At 42.8% G+C, this 9,267-nt stretch overlaps 1 long non-coding RNA gene across 1 annotated transcript; it reads right to left on the bottom strand.

Moving 5' to 3' along the window:
• Positions 1 to 7,575: 7,575 nt before the first annotated feature.
• LOC143123890 (uncharacterized) lies at positions 7,576 to 9,001 on the bottom strand. Its single transcript, XR_012986939.1, has 3 exons — positions 8,713 to 9,001; positions 7,684 to 7,983; positions 7,576 to 7,593 (listed from the first exon to the last, which is right to left on the bottom strand). It is a non-coding gene; the product is annotated as an uncharacterized LOC143123890 (long non-coding RNA).
• Positions 9,002 to 9,267: the final 266 nt, after the last annotated feature.

The raw sequence follows: 9,267 nt of genomic DNA, 5'->3' as shown, positions 1-9,267 counted from the left end.
AGTGTCCGTCCCATGGAAGATTAACCCACTCATGTAAGCCATACAGGAAATTGACCTGATTAACTCACAGACTTGCGCTGCTGACTACCGACTTTAAGTCCCCCAAGTACGAGCAAGATTCAGTTATGTATCATCTCTTACAGTCATTTGTATGTATGTTGTGAGCTAATGAGTTTGTGAAGCTCACAAGTTTTGAGCATGACACAGTTTATCTCCTTAATTTGTCGCCTGGTGACGTGGGTGATTTGAGTAGAGGAATCCTGCATAGTAGCATAGTCGCGCGGGCAACTTTGATTAGTATAAGTATAAGTATTGTAGCGACGGCGCAAAAAGACAGTGTTAGCGTTCTCCCGCGAAAGGCATGCTGGGATACGAGAGCGAACATTTGGGGGGTTTATGTCGTTATTCTCTTAAGTTATAAGTGTAAAGTTAGCGTCTTTATTGTAACATGTTTCCCTTTTAGTTTTCCCTCATGTGTGATCCTTTTTGTGTGGGGGGCTGCGACCTCCCCTGTTGGTGTAGTGTGTGTGTCTGCTTGACCTGCCCTGTGTGCATTGTGTTCTGTGTCTGAGTCCCTGCCCTCGTTCTCAGCCAATAAAGCTTGCACTGAACAACTCTTGGCGTCCTGAAACCTTCAAACGTTACAGTATATATACTCTTTTGATCCTGTGAGGGAAATTTGGTCTCTGCATTTATCCCAATCCATGAATTAGTGAAACACACTCAGCACACAGTGAGGTGAAGCACACACTAATCCCGACGCAGTGAGCTGCCTGCTACAGTGGCACTCGGGGAGCAGTAAGGGGTTAGGTGCCTTGATCAAGGGCACTTCAGCCATGCCTACTGGTCGGGGTTCGAACGGGCAACCCTCCGGTAACAAGTCTAAAGTGCTAACCAGTAGGCCACGGCTGCCCCATCAGATTAGGGGGAGGGACGAGCTGATTGCTTGTTAGATTGAGGCTATTTAAAGGCACACTATGCAAGATTTTTCCCTTTATGAAGCCAATTTGATGTTAAACAAACTTGTAATAGGTGCATAGCTATTCAGCATAGACATAGTGAGTCCCTACCCAGAAAACTAGCCATGCAACTTCCATGAATGGCGCCCCACCAAAACTCGCGAGAATCTGAAAATTTTCCTTGTCAGTAGATATAGTTCTTTGAAGATAGTTTTTGCCTGTTGTTAATCCTTGGACACTGTGTAGTGTCATCAGAACGCCCGCCCAGATTTCCCATCCCGCCTTAATGCTTTTACACTGGTGCTGCTATGAAATGACTTGGCAAAATGTCTACCCTGCCTGGTGCTAAAATTCGCCTTATTCACCCGGCGTCCAGAACGAGGCTAAAGGGTACACTTGCCATTACACTTAAGTCCAGCAGATGGTTGTGGTAATGCACTCCATTTGCAAACTGCCAAAAAAACTCACTGAAGAAGAACAGGTCAGCGAACTCTTCTTTTTCAGTGAGCTTTTTTTTGTGGCAGTTTGCAAATGGAGTGCATTACCACCAAATATACCCAACTAAAGGCCAAGTGGCCTTGCCCCTAAAATGAAATGAAATTCCAAGCCTGGTGGAACTTATGTTGGCATAAGAGAACATCAGTGGAAATTATGTTGACATAAGAGAACATCAGTGGAACTTATGTTGACATACGTGACAACAGTGTGATTTTGTCAAAACAGTTGTTTCCGTCAGTCCATTTCTTTGACATTTTTGGATGTTTTAACCTACTGTAGGTTAGCACCTTTGAAACTAAATGTACCGCAGAGCGGTACAAAATATGACCGCCGCCCAGTCCAGCACATTTTTTCCACAAAAATAAATCACGCTGAAAGGCCTATATGATTCTAACTGTCTCACTAAATTGCATTATCCACACTCAATTCTCACTGGTATCTGCTAGACAACAAGTACCAAAACATGATTAGTTCATAGATTTCACATGTAAAATTTATTTTATACAACCCCACCCCCATCTTGCCTGTTCATAATTCTGAGAAATTCTTGAATTGTGTGCATGTGTGCGTGTACACGTTTATGTTTATGTGTGTGGGTGTGTGTGGGTGTGCGTGCATGTGCATGTGCTTGTGTGTTTGCCTGTTTATGTGCCTGTGTGTGTGCATGCATGCGTATATATGTCTACTGTGTGAGTATGTGTCATACGTAGGATTACTGTGAATGTATGTGTGTGCGTGTGTATCTGTTTATGCACATGTGTGCATATGGAATGGGTTTACATGACCCCTGGAGGCAAACATACGCAAAAAACTGGTCATCCTAGGCCCTACGGTTCTCAAGATATTCACAGAAAACTGTGTCTGCCCTACCCTCCTTTCGGGGGGTCCAGTCCAGCAGGGGGGCTACAGATCAAAAAACGACGGTTCCATGCTATCCATGTGGGGTTACATGCCCACCAAGTTTCGTCTACCCTGGTCTTTCAGTGTCCCGGGAATTCTTGACGGAAATTTGTATGCGAAAAAATAAAATAAAATAAAAATCTGACTAAACCTATATGACCGCTTCGCTGCGCGGCGGTCATAATAAAATCTCTAGTGCAGGTACAATGCTAATGTAGTATAACCATTAGTATTATAAGCATAGGTTTAGTCAGATTTTTTTTTTTTCACATGGCCAATTTTCCGTCAAAGATTCCCGGGACACTGAAAGACCGGGGTACACAAAACTTGGTGGGCATGTAGCCCCACATGGATAGCATGGAACCATCACCCGAAAGGAGGGTAGGACAGACACAGTTTTCTGTGAATATCTCGAGAACCGTAGGGTTTAAAAGGACCACCATGTTTTTGTAAGTTGATCTTAAGGGGCCATGTCAATCCATTCCATAACCACTCATTTCATGTATAGCGCCACCTAGTTCAAAACAAAAAAGTAAAAATGAGGTGTGGTAATCGCAGGTATATGTAACCTAACATGGTCAAAACTACAGGAAATTGGAAGTGTAGGATCATTATAACACCCTCTGAATGCACGCCAAGTTTTGTAGAATTCCCTTCATGGGGGGCCACACAATAAATTAATTTATGCTGCTGTATACCAACTGGCCTGTAGGTGGCCGGAGAAAGTTTTCTGTGAATATCTCGAGAACCGTAGGGCCTAGGAGGACCACCTTTTTTTATATGTTGGTCTTAAGGGGCCATGTCAACCCATCCCATTACCACTTATTTTATGTATAGCGCCAACTAGTTAAAAATGAAAAAGCAAAAAATCAGGTGTTTTAATCACAATATCTCTGGCTGACATGGTCAAAACTGCACAAAATTGAAAGTGTAGGATCATTATGACACCCTCCGACTGCATGCCAAGTTTTGTGGACTTTCGTTAATGGGGGGCCATACAATAAATTAATTTATGTGTACATTTAGTGACTGTACACCAACAGAGTTTTCTGTGAATATCTTGAGAACCGTAGGTCCTAGGATGACCAATTTTTGTGTATGTTTGCCTCTAGGGGTCATGTTAACCCATTCCATATGCACACATGTGCATAAACAGCTACACACGCACACGCATCAGAGTTTCCAATAGAAAAAAATGGTGCCGGTCAAAGTGACCGGCAGAGGTTTCGTTTTCCGGACATTTTGATGATATGCCGGTCAAATATCCTATTATCCCTTCTTAATTAGTCAAATTGAGGAAAACTGGAGACAGGCTATGTAGCTTAAAGAATGACATAATCAGGCTGTATAGAATGCAACACGTTCATTAGCCTAACTTAAACATGCCTAACAAGATCTAGCCAGTATATTTTCATGGACAGCAAGAGTCCGCTTCGTTCGTTGTTTTAAAAAGGGTACGTTGTTTGTTGCTGCTACCCACGTTATCTCCAGTGGTGACTATTTAACTTACACAGATGCGCACACACAAGAATGAGCGCTCACACCACTACCACCTAATGCTATGCCTCTTTATTTGATAACAATAAATTAAGAAATGTTTCCTATTCTGGGAAATGTTTAGTTTCTTTTTCTTTCGGCCACGGTTCCGTTTAATTGTGCCAGAAATTATCCGCGGACCAGTAATCGCCTCGTCGAGGAGGCCCTAACCTTGCAGATCATAGACAGAGAACGCATAGGCCTACTGTATGCTTTGAGTAAAGAACACGCATGTCCAGTGTACACGGAGAATGACAGTGTCTTGGAGCGGCCGCAACCCCGCAACTCCACTTCCAATGTCACTGATTCCGACAAATACGCCCGACACTTATCTGGTGGTAGTGGAGTTGACCGGACATCTGAGGCTTCAGACGTTACCAATTTATCATCATCCATCGCGTCTGGCCTCTGAAAAAACTTTTAAGGCTAGTCAGCCTGCCTGGCCATGTTTGAACCGCCTCACTCATTTGTTCATTGTTTAACATGGACGTTTTAAGCTGCGTGCGCTTCCTATTTGAAATGCAGCATAGGCTATGCGTGTTGTTTAATAGCTTACTTTTCAAACGGTAGAGCCTGTTCATTTAAAAACATAGCCAGAGGACGTATAATATAGGCTTACATATTAAGGCTTATTCTCAAATTCAGATTGCGTTAGGGGACGGGATTATTAGCCAATTTCAATCGGACAATTTGACCGGAGAGATCTAATTTTGTCGGACATTTCATTTTTTTCCGGCCAATGTCCGGTAATTACCGGACAACGGAAACCCTGACACACATACATTCACAGTAATCATACTTATAACACATACTTACTCAGTAGACATATGTACGCATGCATGCACATGCACACACACAGGCACATACACAGGCACATACACAGGCACACACACAAGCACATGCACACACACACACACACACACACACACACACATAAACATAAACATAAACATGTACACGCACACATGCACACAATTCAAGAATTTCTCAGAATTATGAACCGGCAAGATGGGGGTGGGGTTGTATAAAATGTATTTTACATGTGAAACCTATGAACTAATCATGTTTTGGTACTTGTTGACTAGCAGATACCAGTGAGAATTGAGTGTGCATAATGCAATTCAGTGAGAGTGAGTTAGAATCATATATGCCATATATGCGAGAGTGAGTTAGAATCATATGCCTTTCAGCGTGATTTATTTTTGTGGAAAGAATGTGCTGGACTGGGCGGCGGTCATATTTTGTACTGCTCTGCGCTACATCTAGTTATTAGTAGTAGTATCTTTATATTACTGGATAATTTTAATGATTGCAATATTACGTATTATTTATCCCAATGGGTTTTTTTAAATAACAAAACCTAAAAATCAGTGTTGTAATGTAACAGAGTACAAATACTTCGTTATTGTACTTAAAGGGACACTCCACCCATTTGCATTAGGCTTTGCATTGTTAGAAACCCAGTCATACTTTTGAATGGTCATGCAACACTCTCTCATTTCCCCCTGAGACGGGAGAAATCCGTATTTACCTCTTTACACTTCCTCCCACAATGATGCAAAAATCGTAATTTTGCGTCATTGTCGGAGGAAGTGTAAGAGGGGTGGATTTCTGTTGAAACTACAAGCGCTAGTTCCCACCCTTTCAACCCCGCCCATAGGGGGTTGGACCTAATGCGCTAACAGACCTATCACAGATCAGTGCCAGTGCTTCACTGGCAGAGAGCTGCAGAGACCTGCATCAAACATGGCCGAAGGTACCGAATACACAGACGGATGCAATATGGAGGACTGGGATTTTGAAGAAGATATGGTAGAAAAGGATTTTCGTGGCTATCTTTATGAGCCACAATATAGCGACGAGCAGCTGAGGGCTATGGAGGAACAGGAGGCGGCTGAAGCTGCTGCCACAACAGCCGAGGCAGACGACCTGCCTGCCGCGGACGAGGAGCCCGCAATGGCTCGAGCTGGGGCGAATTGGTGGTGCCTGTGCTCTAACTGTGCGACAATGGACACAGAACGAGTCTGTCTGCTGCCGAGAATTCCAGCGATGCCAATTTCTTCTGGGCGAAATCACGGAATCGGAGGATGACACGGACGTGTGTGTTGTTGATCACCCGAGTTTCGCACCCCATATGGATAGTGGCGTCCTGGAGACCTAGCTACTTTAGAATACCTAAGGTCAACTGGAAACGGCAGCCAAAGCCTACAGGGCCAAATGGACGTCTTTCTGTAAAGTAAGTTTATTTTCTTTGTTACTATGTCAAGGAGTAATCTTGCTAACACGCTAACGTGGCATGTTCATTGCACAAATAGCTTGCAGTTATGCTAGCTACTGTGGCACGCTAGGCTATAAGACCATCGCTCACTTTGTGCTCAATGTTTTGTCCAGACAATTTCAGCCTACCGGCACTTTCTTGAGTGGGTCCTACAAGGAGAGAGATTGGGCAGAGGTCGTCATGTCGTGTTATCTGCTTGTGTCGTGCTGGCTATCCGCCAGAAATACCCAGCTCCAGACGGCCAGTACTGCGGGCACCAAGACGCGGAGGACGCTCGAGGAGCTATAGTTTCATTGTTTGTATATTGTCATTCAGCAGTTGTATTGTTTGTATATTTAGTTATTTAATTAAATGCTTAAAATGTACGTTGTTGTAGTTCTTTCCTAGTAATGTTGCTCCAAGTGTATTCGAGTTATTGAACACCCAACATTTCAAAACTGGAACTACCTAGCTGTTGCCTCAGATGACAACAGAATGGTGGTCATACCTATAATTTCTATAAATTATGAAGTATTACAAGTATACATTGCATTATGAGCTTGTTGCATATCAGTTACCTCCTTCCAAGTTTATGATACTAAACTTTGTTGAAGGCAGACAGGAGAGCACGAGTGACATTTTGTTTTTAATTCACAAAGAAAGAATTGTGTCATGAACATCAAAACACACAAACAAAATTATCCACACTTTAGAGGTATTGACCCTTTGATTGAGTATAGTAAGGTGCTCAATGGCAGTGCAAACAGGTAAGGTAGTGCAAGGATAAGGTCAAAAGACCATATAAGACAAAGACATAAGGCATGGTAATATTACAAAATATTTGTGAGGAATGGGTTAATGTAGAGCTGACGTCTCAGAAGTGGCTCTTGAATGATGATGATGCAGCTTTCTTTGACGGCTTTGGGACAGGGGCAATGTTAGGTGGAAAAGGAGGTTGTGGTTGGGTGAGTGAAGCGGTTGAGTCCTTGAATGTTATGTTTGGGTTGCGTCTGTTTTCTATGACCTTCTCAATTAGTGTTTGGATGAACTTGGTGGTGTGTGGCTTATAGATTTTCTTGACTATCCATTGCTTTGACTTTTTGCAGAAGACCTGCTTGACGCGTGGTTCTCCTATAAATGACTAGGATTATAATGATTACACAGATGCCTGAATAAAGATTTGACTAGTAGATGTCTCTCCACAGGAATAGAATGAACTTTTCAGCAAAGTATGTATTTTGAGTTAGCTGTGAACATGCTACTTATGGTTATTTTAGTATTTAGAGTACATGAAAACACACCTGTTGCCGTGGTGGCTTGTTCTCGTGCAACAATGTTCTCATTACGTTCCATGATGGCGAGGTAGGCCCTCTCCCTCGTAGGAGAAGGCCTGGCATTTAGGGAGGTACTTCAGGAGAGCTCGGTGAAAGATCTCCAGTGGCCCTGTGTGAAAAGGAGAATATATAGTACGAATTAAACATGTTCAATAGGATATGTTCAAAACATGTGGGTATAAAGGGTGTCAGTTCTTACCAGTATGTTTGAAGAGGGCCATCTTCTGAAGATCTTTCAAAAGCCTTTTATCAAAGACGAGTGACGTCAGGTCCTGATATGCCACCGAGTCCTTCTTCAGCCACATCCTCTTCTGCTCCTCAGCTGTTAGAAGAGCATGGTCACAGTGATGCCGCTTTCCATCCGTGTCAGTCCATCGATGTTCATTGACCACATGGTGTGGAATGCACTTCCACCTGTTTTGTAGTGCCTTTCATCCGTTTCACCAACTTCAAGGGTGCTGGCACTGGTATCAAGGCCAGGTGTACTTGGGCATGGTGACTATAAAACAAACAAGAGGTTTCTTTTCAAACTATATTCCACTAATTTAAATCAGACAGTAGTCTTAGATATACTAAAGATAGGTGTAGTGGTGAAATAAGAGGTGTAGGCTAAACTGCAGTAAGGAAAAGCGCTACTGGATGTTTTTTTAATACATAAGACATTCAGAATATATGATAATGGTGAACATTACTGTTTACAAGTGGTATGGCTACTAGTAGTAGATGGTTCCTTGAGTGCATACACACTATTAGGAAGTGCATTGAATGTATTGAGTGGTGGATAAACTATCAAGAGGTGGATAAACTATTTCTGAAATTCAGTGGTGGATAAACTGCGTTTACTTGCGATTAGCCTCCACTGCAGCCATGATTAGAGATAATATTATTTAGGCTACTTACAAACTCTTCTTGTAAGTTCAGTAACGTTAAAAACATTTGAATAACGTCAGACTAACACAGTAAAACATGGTGGATTTACATCGCTAATAGCAAACTTATGCAGCTTATGCAACACACAATGGACACGATATTCATAACTGTCTAACGTTACATTGCTAACTTTACTTCCTCGTTGCTGACGAGTAGTTAGCGAGGCAGCAAGCGACCAAAACATACAAGATATTTACTTTATAAACAGCCAAATCATATGAGATGTGCTGCTTTACAGCAGACGACTATATCAGTGTGTTCTCAGTCGAGAAGTAGAGTCGAGTCAGAAAAACCTTACCTCCAGGCAAATGCGTTTAGCGCAGCTAGCACTGCTAGTTCCAGAAGTTCCTGGCTGTTCGTCGACATCATCTGGCAAGGTAAATATCGACGGAATTGCGGTTTTCACAAGCGCGGGTCTCTTCACTCCTAAGGGGTTCTTCTGCCTTGAAATGTAGACTGCACACCGTCAGATGTTTTAGTGCTTCAATGGCTGTGTCCTCTCCGAACTTCGGGTTATTGATAGCCCGTAGCCACTTTTTGCACAACTCCAACTCTTTGGGTAATCTATGAAAATGTACTCCCGTGTATTTTCCTTGTGCTGGCTGAACATCCCAGTAACATGCAAGTGCACACCATTTCGAAACACAAACGAGGAGTAATTCACTAATGAGTTCGCAAACTAAGTCTTCACTAGAAATTGTTTGAAATGATTTCCAGGTAGCGTAGAGTGGAGCTCAACGCTCGAGCCTTGGTTGACAGATTATGGGCGGAGTTGAACAATAGAGTTCGAGAGTGGGAGTGGCCTGTGGAGCTGAGCATTGCAATGCACTATGGGGATTGTTGTCTGCAATCC

This window comes from Alosa pseudoharengus, unplaced genomic scaffold, assembly GCF_046254945.1.
Source record: "Alosa pseudoharengus isolate Yale_2024_CS ecotype anadromous, Long Island Sound unplaced genomic scaffold, YU_APseudo_1.1 YU_APseudo_1.1_scf_1, whole genome shotgun sequence".
Classification (NCBI taxonomy): Eukaryota; Metazoa; Chordata; class Actinopteri; order Clupeiformes; family Clupeidae; genus Alosa; species Alosa pseudoharengus.
This window is presented reverse-complemented; position numbering and strand designations above follow the sequence as displayed.